At 48.2% G+C, this 12,038-nt stretch overlaps 6 non-coding genes and 1 pseudogene across 6 annotated transcripts; all 7 read right to left on the bottom strand.

Annotated features, from left to right (window-relative positions):
• Positions 1-877: 877 nt before the first annotated feature.
• On the bottom strand, positions 878-1,072 carry LOC113083884 (U2 spliceosomal RNA). The gene has a single exon (XR_003283490.1). It is a non-coding gene; the product is annotated as a U2 spliceosomal RNA (small nuclear RNA).
• Positions 1,073-4,167: 3,095 nt separating this feature from the next.
• On the bottom strand, positions 4,168-4,330 carry LOC113083864 (U1 spliceosomal RNA). Its single transcript, XR_003283476.1, has one exon. It is a non-coding gene; the product is annotated as a U1 spliceosomal RNA (small nuclear RNA).
• Positions 4,331-4,613: 283 nt separating this feature from the next.
• On the bottom strand, positions 4,614-4,773 carry LOC113083868 (U1 spliceosomal RNA). The gene has a single exon (XR_003283480.1). It is a non-coding gene; the product is annotated as a U1 spliceosomal RNA (small nuclear RNA).
• Positions 4,774-7,301: 2,528 nt separating this feature from the next.
• On the bottom strand, positions 7,302-7,464 carry LOC113083863 (U1 spliceosomal RNA). The gene has a single exon (XR_003283475.1). It is a non-coding gene; the product is annotated as a U1 spliceosomal RNA (small nuclear RNA).
• Positions 7,465-7,838: 374 nt separating this feature from the next.
• Positions 7,839-8,026, bottom strand: LOC113083874 (U2 spliceosomal RNA). The gene has a single exon (XR_003283485.1). It is a non-coding gene; the product is annotated as a U2 spliceosomal RNA (small nuclear RNA).
• A 3,058-nt stretch (positions 8,027-11,084) lies between these two features.
• LOC113083865 (U1 spliceosomal RNA) lies at positions 11,085-11,247 on the bottom strand. Its single transcript, XR_003283477.1, has one exon. It is a non-coding gene; the product is annotated as a U1 spliceosomal RNA (small nuclear RNA).
• A 374-nt stretch (positions 11,248-11,621) lies between these two features.
• LOC113083885 (uncharacterized) lies at positions 11,622-11,798 on the bottom strand (annotated as a pseudogene).
• Between the last annotated feature and the right edge of the window lie 240 nt (positions 11,799-12,038).

Raw genomic sequence — 12,038 nt, 5'->3', positions numbered from 1 at the left:
GATCCCTTCACCCAAATCGGCACACCTGTGCAAGGGGCTCAGTCCGAGGCCAGGTTAAAAGGGGCGCGGCGACAGGCCACTAGGTGGCGACGTAAGCTGAAAAAATAGGAAAAATGTAATGTAAATGGACATCAAACAAAGATGAAAACACCTGCAACACTGCGGGATGGTAGTACCCTCCCTGTCTGCAACGTCACCGGGCCTTGTCCCGATCGGCCTGGACGGTGGAACTGCAGCGACGGAAAGTACGGCATCGCTCGTAACTCCCAAACGGTTGGTCGCAGAGCCACGTGCCTTATGTCACCGGAATCCTTGGCTCGAGCCGAACGAGACGCAGGTCTCAGATTGGCCCGTCGCTCTGACGAAATTTTCGGGTATTTGGATTTTGTCGAAAACCTTCTTTTGCAACCTGGCGCCAGGTATTTGGCCCAGTCCCACCCAAATCAGCACAGAAAGCTTCTCTGGAGTCTGAGTGTCAATAATCATCCAAAAATAGAGGAAATTTCCATTCACCTTGGCGAGGGGACCTCAAAGCGTGCTAAGGTGGCGTGTCCGAGGTGGCTCGAATGGCTATAACTCCAGGAAGGAGTGAGATCCCTTCACCCAAATCGGCACACCTGTGCAGGGGCTCAGTCCGAGGCCAGGTGAAAAAGGGCGCGGCGACAGGCCACTAGGTGTCGCTGTAAGCGACAACAAAATTAATACGAATCGAAAAAAAGGACAACCAAACAACATGGAGACAGTTACAGCTAGGCTGCAGTCAGTCCAATCTACTTTCAAAGTAAGGTCTGCGCTATGTTCGAACTAAACTACCCACCAGGGTCCGATTTTTCAAGAGCGCAAGTGACTTTGTTTCACAGGCGCACAACACAATCTCGCATGTGACAGAACTCCCGACACTGCAAATACCAGGCCGATGCATGGAGTGGACGGAGCAAAAGCCGCCGGCTCCAGCTCCGTGATCTAAAAAATCCATCTTAATATGTAGTCCCCCGGATGGGGGACGATCAGCATATTAAACTGATAAGAACAGATACTACACTTGATCTTAGCCAAAAGGCCGAGAAGCGATGCTGCTAAGACGCAGCAGGGAGGAAGCCGGACACGGCGATGCCCATCTCGGCTTTGGTAAGTTTTGGGAGACCTAAAAACGCTGGGGATGGTACCCTGATAGCACACATACATCTAGGAGACGTCTATTTGACATATGAATTTACATCTGCAAGATGTAGTTTTAAGGCTGTTTGCTCTCTGCAATACGTCTATTGGACGTCTCCTTTTAGCAGTGTTTGGAAGGTTACTTTGGAAATGTAATAGGTTACAGATTACAAGTTACCCTGTTTAAAATGTTATAGTAGTATAACTTTTTCAATTACTTTATTAAAGTAATGTAACTAATTACTTTTGAGTACTTTTAGATTACTTTTCTAAATTTGTGAAAATTAAATAATAATAAATAAAAACATATACATCAACTCAAATACAGTTATCTAATAAGCATGTGTCATTCCTGTATAATAAACTCCTGAAACATTGGTGTTTTTTTAAACTGCTGTCTCTTTGGTATATGATATGATAGGTAAAATGCATGACGTGACACAGAGCAGTTCTAGAAATGATGTTTATGTGCTCATGTACTCCTATATTGAGGCGGCAGAGGCTGACAACACTGCAAGCTTCAGTAGGCCTATTTGTATTAAATGAAACTGCATGTTTTTGCCATTAATTTACAGGAAGGGCGGACTGGGAAAAACAAAAAATTCTGTTAAAATTCTGGAAATTATTAGGGCGTATGTCTCAGAACAGTCAGTGCAATTTGGGAAAGAAATCAGTGAAATCTGTATGTGGATGTTGTAAATATTCAAATGTAATTGCCTTTGTAATCGTTAAAAATTCATAAGTAACTTTAATTTAATTACTAATTTTTTTCGTAACTGTAACTAATTACAGTTACATTCATTTTGTAATAAAATTACGTAATGCTTTACATGTAACTAGTTACTCCCAACACTGCCTTTTAGATGTCAGATAGATGTCAATTAGATGTCTTTTAGATGTTTATGATTTAGAAGGTATATAAAACTGACATCTGAAAGGCGTATGTCAGACGTGTAGATGGCAGATGCTTTCCAGATCAACATTTCTTTAACAGACATCTTGCAGACGTAAGTGTGCTATCTGGGTAGTACCCTCCCCTGTCTACAACGTCACCGGGCCTCGTCCCGATCGGCCTGACGGAAAGTACGGCATGGCTCGTAACTCCCAAACGGTTGGTCGCAGAGCCACGTGCCTTATGTCACCGGAATCCTTGGCTCGAGCCGAACGCAGTCTCAGGTCTTGGCCCGTCGCTCTGACGAAATTTTCGGGTATTTTGGATTTTGTCGAAAACCTTCTTTTGCAACCTGGCGCCAGGTATTTGGCCCAGTCCCACCCAAATCAGCACAGAAAGCTTCTCTGGAGTCTGAGTGTCAATAATCATCCAAAAATAGAGGAAATTTCCATTCACCTTGGCGAGGGGACCTCAAAACGTGCTAAGGTGGCGTGTCCGAGGTGGCTCGAATGGCTATAACTCCAGGAAGGAGTGAGATCCCTTCACACAAATCGGCACACCTGTGCAGGGGCTCAGTCCGAGGCCAGGTGAAAAGGGACGCGGCGACAGGCCACTAGGTGGCGCCGTAAGCTGAAAAATAGGGAAAATGTAATGTAAATGGACAATCAAACAAAGATGAAAACACCTGCAACACTGCGGGATGGTAGTACCCCCCTGTCTGCAACGTCACCGGGCCTTGTCCCGATCGGCCTGACGGTGGAACTGCAGCGACGGAAAGTACGGCATCGCTCGTAACTCCAAACGGTTGGTCGCAGAGCCACGTGCCTTATGTCACCGGAATCCTTGGCTCGAGCCGAACGAGACGCAGGTCTCAGATTGGCCCGTCGCTCTGACGAAATTTTCGGGTATTTTGGATTTTGTCGAAAACCTTCTTTTGCAACCTGGCGCCAGGTATTTGGCCCAGTCCCACCCAAATCAGCACAGAAAGCTTCTCTGGAGTCTGACTGTCAATAATCATCCAAAAAAAATAGGAAATTTCCATTCACCTTGGCGAGGGGACCTCAAAGCGTGCTAAGGTGGCGTGTCCGAGGTGGCTCGAATGGCTATAACTCCAGGAAGGAGTGAGATTTGGCTCGAATGGCTATAACTCCAGGAAGGAGTGAGACCCTTCACCCAAATCGGCACACCTGTGCAGGGGCTCAGTCCGAGGCCAGGCGAAAAGGGACGCCGGCGACAGGCCACTAGGTGGCGCCTAAGCTGAAAAATAGGGAAAATGTAATGTAAAATGGACAATCAAACAAAGATGAAAACACCTGCAACACTGCGGGATGGTAGTACCCTCCCCTGTCTGCAACGTCACGGGCCTTGTCCCGATCGGCCTGACGGTGGAACTGCAGCGACGAAAGTACGGCATCGCTCGTAACTCCCAAACGGTTGGTCGCAGAGCCACGTGCCTTAAATGGACAAATCAAACAAAGATGAAAACAACCTCAAACTGCGGGATGGTAGTACCCCATTCACCTTGGCGAGGGGACCTCAAAACGTGCTAAGGTGGTGCGTGTCCGAGGTGGCTCGAATGGCTATAACTCCAGGAAGGAGTGAGATCCCTTCACCCAAATCGGCACACTGTGCAGGGGCTCAGTCCGAGGCCAGGCGAAAAGGGACGCGGCGACAGGCCACTAGGTGGCGCCGTAAGCTGAAAAATAGGGAAAAGTAATGTAAATGGACAATCAAACAAAGATGAAACACCTGCAACACTGCGGGATGGTAGTACCCCCCCTGTCTGCAACGTCACCGGGCCTTGTCCCGATCGGCCTGACGGTGGAACTGCAGCGACGGAAAGTACGGCATCGCTCGTAACTCCCAAACGGTTGGTCGCAGAGCCACGTGCCTTATGTCACCGGAATCCTTGGCTCGAGCCGAACGAGACGCAGGTCTCAGATTGGCCCGTCGCTCTGACGAAATTTTCGGGTATTTTAGGGTCCGATTTTTCAAGAGCGCAAGTGACTTTGTTTCACAGGCGCACACACAAATCTCGCATGTGACAGAACTCCCATTCTGAAAGGAAAATAAATAAAAACTGTAAAAACCTTTCTGCTTTGTTTCACCAACAATTTCAGGGGAGAGCGCGAACGCAGTCCCCCACTACCATAAATTATGCAGTCGAGATTCCCGCATTTGGGGAATTCGCAGGGGTCAGCATGGCCGGAGTGCAATGGACAAGCCTCGCCCTGGTGAACCGCCTTCTTGATCATGGTGTCTCCCCTGCCAGGTAAGTATGAGGCCCAGGCGGTCAGCCAGAGGTGTGATTTGCTCTCTACCATCCTCACCAACGGTTAGCCCGGACAGTTACAGCTAGGCTGCAGTCAGTCAACTACTTTCAAAGTAAGGTCTGCGCTATGTTCGAACTAAACTACCCACCAGGGTCCGATTTTTCAAGAGCGCAAGTGACTTTTGTTTCACAGGCGCACAACACAATCTCGCATGTGACAGAACTCCCCATTCTGAAAGGAAAATAAATAAAAAATGTAAAAACCTCTTCTGCTTTGTTTCACCAACAATTTCAGGGAGAGCGCGAACGCAGTCCCCACTACCCATAAATTATGCAGTCGAGATTCCCGCATTTGGGAATTCGCAGGGTCAGCATGGCCGGAGTGCAATGGACAAGCCTCGCCCTGGGTGAACGCCTTCTTGATCATGGTGTCTCCCTGCCAGGTAAGTATGAGGCCCAGGCGGTCAGCCAGAGGTTGTGATTTGCATCTCTACCATCCTCAACCAACGGTTAGCCTCCGCCCCCCCTCAAAAGAAGGACGGGTGCCTTCCGTTACTGGCCTGGAAACTGCCAAGCTCATGGGCCGGTGCTTCCAACGCCAGTTTTAGATGACTCTCTTTAAACAAACACGTCCCGATCGGCCTGACGGAAAGTACGGCATGGCTCGTAAACCTCCCAAACGGTTGGTCGCAGAGCCACGTGCCTTATGACACCGGAATCCTTGGCTCGAGCCGAACGAGACGCAGGTCTCAGATTGGCCCGTCGCTCTGACGAAATTTTCGGGTATTTTGGATTTTGTCGAAAACCTTCTTTTGCAACCTGGCGCCAGGTATTTGGCCCAGTCCCACCCAAATCAGCACAGAAAGCTTCTCTGGAGTCTGAGTGTCAATAATCATCCAAAAATAGAGGAAATTTCCATTCACCTTGGCGAGGGGACCTCAAAACGTGCTAAGGTGGCGTGTCCGAGGTGGCTCGAATGGCTATAACTCCAGGAAGGAGTGAGATCCCTTCACCCAAATCGGCCACACTGTGCAGGGGCTCAGTCCGAGGCCAGGCGAAAAACGCGGCGACAGGCCACTAGGTGGCGCCGTAAGCTGAAAAATAGGGAAAATGTAATGTAAATGGACAATCAAACAAAGATGAAAACACCTGCAACACTGCGGGATGGTAGTACCCTCCCCTGTCTGCAACGTCACCGGGCCTTGTCCCGATCGGCCTGACGGTGGAACTGCAGCGACGGAAAGTACGGCATCGCTCGTAACTCCCAAACGGTTGGTCGCAGAGCCACGTGCCTTATGTCACCGGAATCCTTGGCTCGAGCCGAACGAGACGCAGGTCTCAGATTGGCCCGTCGCTCTGACGAAATTTTCGGGTATTTTTGGATTTTGTCGAAAACCTTCTTTTGCAACCTGGCGCCAGGTATTTGGCCCAGTCCCACCCAAATCAGCACAGAAAGCTTCTCTTAGATGTCTTTTAGATGTTTATGATTAGAAGGTATATAAACTGACATCTGAAAGGCGTATGTCAGACGTTTGTAGATGGCAGATGCTTTCCAGATCAACAGTTCTTTAACAGACATCTTGCAGACGTAAGTGTGCTATCTGTGGGTAGTACCCTCCCCTGTCTACAACGTCACCGGGGCCTCGTCCCGATCGGCTGACGAAAGTACGGCATGGCTCGTAACTCCCAAACGGTTGGTCGCAGAGCCACGTGCCTTATGACACCGGAATCCTTGGGCTCGAGCCGAACGAGACGCAGGTCTCAGATTGGCCGTCGCTCTGACGAAATTTTCGGGTATTTTGGATTTTGTCGAAAACCTTCTTTTGCAACCTGGCGCCAGGTATTTGGCCCAGTCCCACCCAAATCAGCACAGAAAGCTTCTCTGGAGTCTGAGTGTCAATAATCATCCAAAAAATAGAGGAAATTTCCATTCACCTTGGCGAGGGGACCTCAAAACGTGCTAAGGTGGCGTGTCCGAGGTGGCTCGAATGGCTATAACTCCAGGAAGGAGTGAGATCCCTTCACCCAAATCGGCACACCTGTGCAGGGGCTCAGTCCGAGGCCAGGCGAAAAGGGACGCGGCGACAGGCCACTAGGTGGCGCCGTAAGCTGAAAAATAGGGAAAATGTAATGTAAATGGACAATCAAACAAAGATGAAAACACCTGCAACACTGCGGATGGTTAGTACCCTCCCCTGTCTGCAACGTCACCGGGCCTTGTCCCGATCGGCCTGACGGTGGAACTGCAGCGACGGAAAGTACGGCATCGCTCGTAACTCCCAAACGGTTGGTCGCAGAGCCACGTGCCTTATGTCACCGGAATCCTTGGCTCGAGCCGAACGAGACGCAGGTCTCAGATTGGCCCGTCGCTCTGACGAAATTTTCGGGTATTTTGGATTTTTGTCGAAAACCTTCTTTTGCAACCTGGCGCCAGGGTATTTGGCCCAGTCCCACCCAAATCAGCACAGAAAGCTTCTCTGGAGTCTGACTGTCAATAATCATCCAAAAATAGAGGAAATTTCCATTCACCTTGGCGAGGGGACCTCAAAGCGTGCTAAGGTGGCGTGTCCGAGGTGGCTCGAATGGCTATAACTCCAGGAAGGAGTGAGATCCCTTCACCCAAATCGGCACACCTGTGCAGGGGCTCAGTCCGAGGCCAGGTGAAAAAGGGCGCGGCGACAGGCCACTAGGTGTCGCTGTAAGCGACAACAAAATTAATACGAATCGAAAAAAAGGACAACCAAACAACATGGAGACAGTTACAGCTAGGCTGCAGTCAGTCCAATCTACTTTCAAAGTAAGGTCTGCGCTTATGTTCGGAACTAAACTACCCACCAGGGTCCGATTTTTCAAGAGCGCAAGTCGACTTTGTTTCACAGGCGCACAACACAATCTCGCATGTGACAGAACTCCCCATTCTGAAAGGAAAATAAATAAAAAACTGTAAAAACCTCTTCTGCTTTGTTTCACCAACAATTTCAGGGGAGAGCGCGAACGCAGTCCCCCACTACCATAAATTATGCAGTCGAGATTCCCGCATTTGGGAATTCGCAGGGGTCAGCATGGCCGGAGTGCAATGGACAAGCCTCGCCCTGGGTGAACCGCCTTCTTGATCATGGTGTCTCCCCTGCCAGGTAAGTATGAAGGCCCAGGCGGTCAGCCAGAGGTGTGATTTGCATCTCTACCATCCTCACCAACGGTTAGCCCTCCGCCCCCCCTCCAGGAAAGGAAGGACGGGTGCCTTCCGTTACTGGCCTGGAAACTGCCAAGCTCATGGGCCGGTGCTTCCCAACGCCAGTTTTAGATGACTCTCTTTAAACAAACACACCTGATTCGATGCGTCACCTCGTCTGTGAAAGACTTCAAGACCTCAGGTGGGTGCATCGTTAGTGGAAGAGTCCAAGACCCCAGGTGGACACATCAGGAAAAAAGTTTGCAATAAACCACAGCATCTGCAATGGCAGCTCTCATTCCTTGTTCTGCTATTCGACACAATAAATGGCAATCCCCAAAAAGGGAAAGCACACCGTTCCTGGAGACACTGCAATACCAGGCCGATGCATGGAGTGGACGGAGCAAGCCCGGCTCCAGCTCCGTGATCTAAAATCCATTTAATATGTAGTCCCCGGATGGGGACGTATCAGATATTAAACTGATAAGAACAGATACTACACTTGATCTTAGCCAAAAGGCCGAGAAGCGATGCTGCTAAGACGCAGCAGGGAGGAAGCCGGACACGGCGATGCCCATCTCGGCTTTGGTAAGTTTTGGGAGACCTAAAAACGCTGGGGGATGGTACCTGATAGCACACATACATCTAGGAGACGTCTATTTGACATATGAATTTACATCTGCAAGATGTAGTTTTAAGGCTGTTTGCTCATCTGCAATACGTCTATTGGACGTCTCCTTTTAGCAGTGTTTGGAAGGTTACTTTGGAAATGTAATAGGTTACAGATTACAAGTTACCCTGTTTTAAAATGTTATAGTAGTATAACTTTTTCAATTACTTTATTAAGTAATGTAACTAATTACTTTTGAGTACTTTTAGATTACTTTCTAAATTTGTTGAAAAATTAAATAATAATAAATAAAAACATATACATCAACTCAAATACAGTTATCTAATAAGCATGTGTCATCCTGTATATAAACTCCTGAAACATTGGTGTTTTAAACTGCGCTGTCTCTTTGTATATGATATGATAGGTAAAATGCATGACGTGACACAGAGCAGTTCTAGAAATGATGTTTATGTGCTCATGTACTCCTATATTGAGGCGGCAGAGGCTGACAACACTGCAAGCTTCAGTAGGCCTATTTGTATTAAATGAAACTGCATGTTTTTGCCATTAATTTACAGGAAGGGCGGACTGGGAAAAACAAAAAAATTCTGTTAAAATTCTGGAAATTTATTAGGGCGTATGTCTCAGAACAGTCAGTGCAATTTGGGAAAGATCAATGCAGTGAAATCTGTATGTGGATGTGTGTAAATATTCAAATGTAATTGCCTTTGTAATCGTTAAAAAATTTCATAAGTAACTTAATTTAATTACTAATTTTTTCTTCGTAACTGTAACTAATTACAGTTACATTCATTTTGTAATTAAATTACGTAATGCTGTTACATGTAACTAGTTACTCCCCAACACTGCCTTTTAGATGTCAGATAGATGTCAATTAGATGTCTTTTAGATGTTTATGATTTAGAAGGTATATAAAACTGACATCTGAAAGGCGTATGTCAGACGTTTGTAGATGGCAGATGCTTTCCAGATCAACAGTTCTTTAACAGACATCTTGCAGACGTAAGTGTGCTATCTGGGTAGTACCCTCCCCTGTCTACAACGTCACCGGGCCTCGTCCCGATGGCCTGACGGAAAGTACGGCATGGCTCGTAACTCCCAAACGGTTGGTCGCAGAGCCACGTGCCTTATGCACCGGAATCCTTTGGCTCGAGCCGAACGAGACGCAGGTCTCAGATTGGCCCGTCGCTCTGACGAAATTTTCGGGTATTTTGGATTTTGTCGAAAACCTTCTTTTGCAACCTGCGCCAGGTATTTGCCCAGTCCCACCCAAATCAGCACAGAAAGCTTCTCTGAGTCTGAGTGTCAATAATCATCCAAAAAAGAGGAAATTTCATTCACCTTGGCGAGGGGACCTCAAAACGTGCTAAGGTGGCGTGTCCGAGGTGGCTCGAATGGCTATAACTCCAGGAAGGAGTGAGATCCCTTCACCCAAATCGGCACACCTGTGCAGGGGCTCAGTCCGAGGCAGGTGAAAAGGGACGCGGCGACAGGCCACTAGTGGCGCCGTAAGCTGAAAAATAGGGAAAATGTAATGGTAAATTGGACAATAAACAAAGATGAAAAACACCGCAACACTGCGGGATGTAGTACCCTCCCCTGTCTGCAACGTCACCGGGCCTTGTCCCGATCGGCCTGACGGTGGAACTGCAGCGACGGAAAGTAGGCATGCTCGTAACTCCCAAACGGATGGCGCAGAGCCACTGCCTTATGACACCGGATCCTTGGCTCGAGCCGAACGAGACGCAGGTCTCAGATTGGCCCGTCGCTCTGACGAAATTTTCGGGTATTTTGGATTTGTCGAAAACCTTCTTTGCAACCTGGCGCCAGGTATTTGGCCCAGTCCCACCCAAATCAGCACAGAAAGCTTCTCTGGAGTCTGAGTGTCAATAATCATCCAAAATAGAGAAATTTCCATTCACCTTGGCGAGGGGACCTCAAACGTGCTAAGGTGGCGTGTCCGAGGTGGCTCGAATGGCTATAACTCCAGGAAGGAGTGAGATCCCTTTCACCCAAATCGGCACACCTGTGCAGGGGCTCAGTCCGAGGCCAGGCGAAAAGGACGCGGCGACAGGCCACTAGGTGGCGCCGTAAGCTGAAAAAATAGGGAAAATGTAATGTAAATGGACAATCAAACAAAGATGAAAACACCTGCAACACTGCGGGATGGTAGTACCCTCCCCTGTCTGCAACGTCCCGGGCCTTGTCCCGATCGGCCTGACGGTGAACTGCAGCGACGGAAAGTACGGCATCGCTCGTAACTCCCAAACGGTTGGTCGCAGAGCCACGTGCCTTATGTCACCGGAATCCTTGGCTCGAGCCGAACGAGACGCAGGTCTCAGATTGGCCCGTCGCTCTGACGAAATTTCGGGTATTTTGGATTTTGTCGAAAACCTTCTTTTGCAACCTGGCGCCAGGTATTTGGCCCAGTCCCACCCAAATCAGCACAGAAAGCTTCTCTGGAGTCTGACTGTCAATAATCATCCAAAAAAAGAGGAAATTTCCATTCACCTTGGCGAGGGGACCTCAAAGCGTGCTAAGGTGGCGTGTCCGAGGTGGCTCGAATGGCTATAACTCCAGGAAGGAGTGAGATCCCTTCACCCAAATCGGCACACCTGTGCAGGGGCTCAGTCCGAGGCCAGGTGAAAAGGGGCGCGGCGACAGGCCACTAGGTGTCGCTGTAAGCGACAACAAAATTAATACGAATCGAAAAAAAGGACCCAAACAACATGGAGACAGTTACAGCTAGGCTGCAGTCAGTCCAATCTACTTTCAAAGTAAGGTCTGCGCTATGTTCGAACTAAACTACCCACCAGGGTCCGATTTTTCAAGAGCGCAAGTGACTTTGTTTCACAGGCGCACAACACATATCTCGCATGTGACAGAACTCCCCATTCTGAAAGGAAATAAATAAAAAACTGTAAAAACCTCTTCTGCTTTGTTTCACCAACAATTTCAGGGGAGAGCGCGAACGCAGTCCCCCACTACCATAAATTATGCAGTCGAGATTCCCGCATTTGGGGAATTCGCAGGGGTCAGCATGGCCGGAGTGCAATGGACAAGCCTCGCCCTGGGTGAACCGCCTTCTTGATCATGGTGTCTCCCTGCCAGGTAAGTATGAAGGCCCAGGCGGTCAGCCAGAGGTGTGATTTGCATCTCTACCATCCTCACCAACGGTTAGCCCTCCGCCCCCCCTCCAGGAAAGGAAGGACGGGTGCCTTCCGTTACTGGCCTGGAAACTGCCAAGCTCATGGGCCGGTGCTTCCCAACGCCAGTTTTAGATGACTCTCTTTAAACAAACACACCTGATTCGATGCGTCACCTCGTCTGTGAAAGACTTCAAGACCTCAGGTGGGTGCATCGTTAGTGGAAGAGTCCAAGACCCCAGGTGGACACATCAGGAAAAAAGTTTGCAATAAACCACAGCATCTGCAATGGCAGCTCTCATTCCTTGTTCTGCTATTCGACACAATAAATGGCAATCCCCAAAAAGGGAAAGCACACCGTTCCTGGAGACACTGCAATACCAGGCCGATGCATGGAGTGGACGGAGCAAGCCCCGGCTCCAGCTCCGTGATCCTAAAAATCCATTTAATATGTAGTCCCCCGGATGGGGGACGTATCAGATATTAAACTGATAAGAAAGATTTTTTTCTTTCGAAAAAGTTTTATTGTCACCATTTACATTTTTTCCATTTGCATTTTTCTTTTTTCAACACAACATTTTCTTTTTAATCACACATTAAAACAAGCAATATAATATATAATAAATACACATGGTAAAATGAAAGATAAAATCATTTTTTAAAAAGCATTTGATTAAAACCACAGTGTTTTGCTTGTTTTTAAAAGTCCATTATTGAGGTGTGTTTAAAAGGTGCGGTCAGTTCCAAAAGTAAAAACACAATTT

Source organism: Carassius auratus, unplaced genomic scaffold (assembly GCF_003368295.1).
Source record: "Carassius auratus strain Wakin unplaced genomic scaffold, ASM336829v1 scaf_tig00039397, whole genome shotgun sequence".
NCBI classification, from domain to species: domain Eukaryota; kingdom Metazoa; phylum Chordata; class Actinopteri; order Cypriniformes; family Cyprinidae; genus Carassius; species Carassius auratus.
The sequence above is the reverse complement of the archived record's forward strand: the minus strand, read 5'-3'. Positions and strand labels throughout refer to the sequence as shown.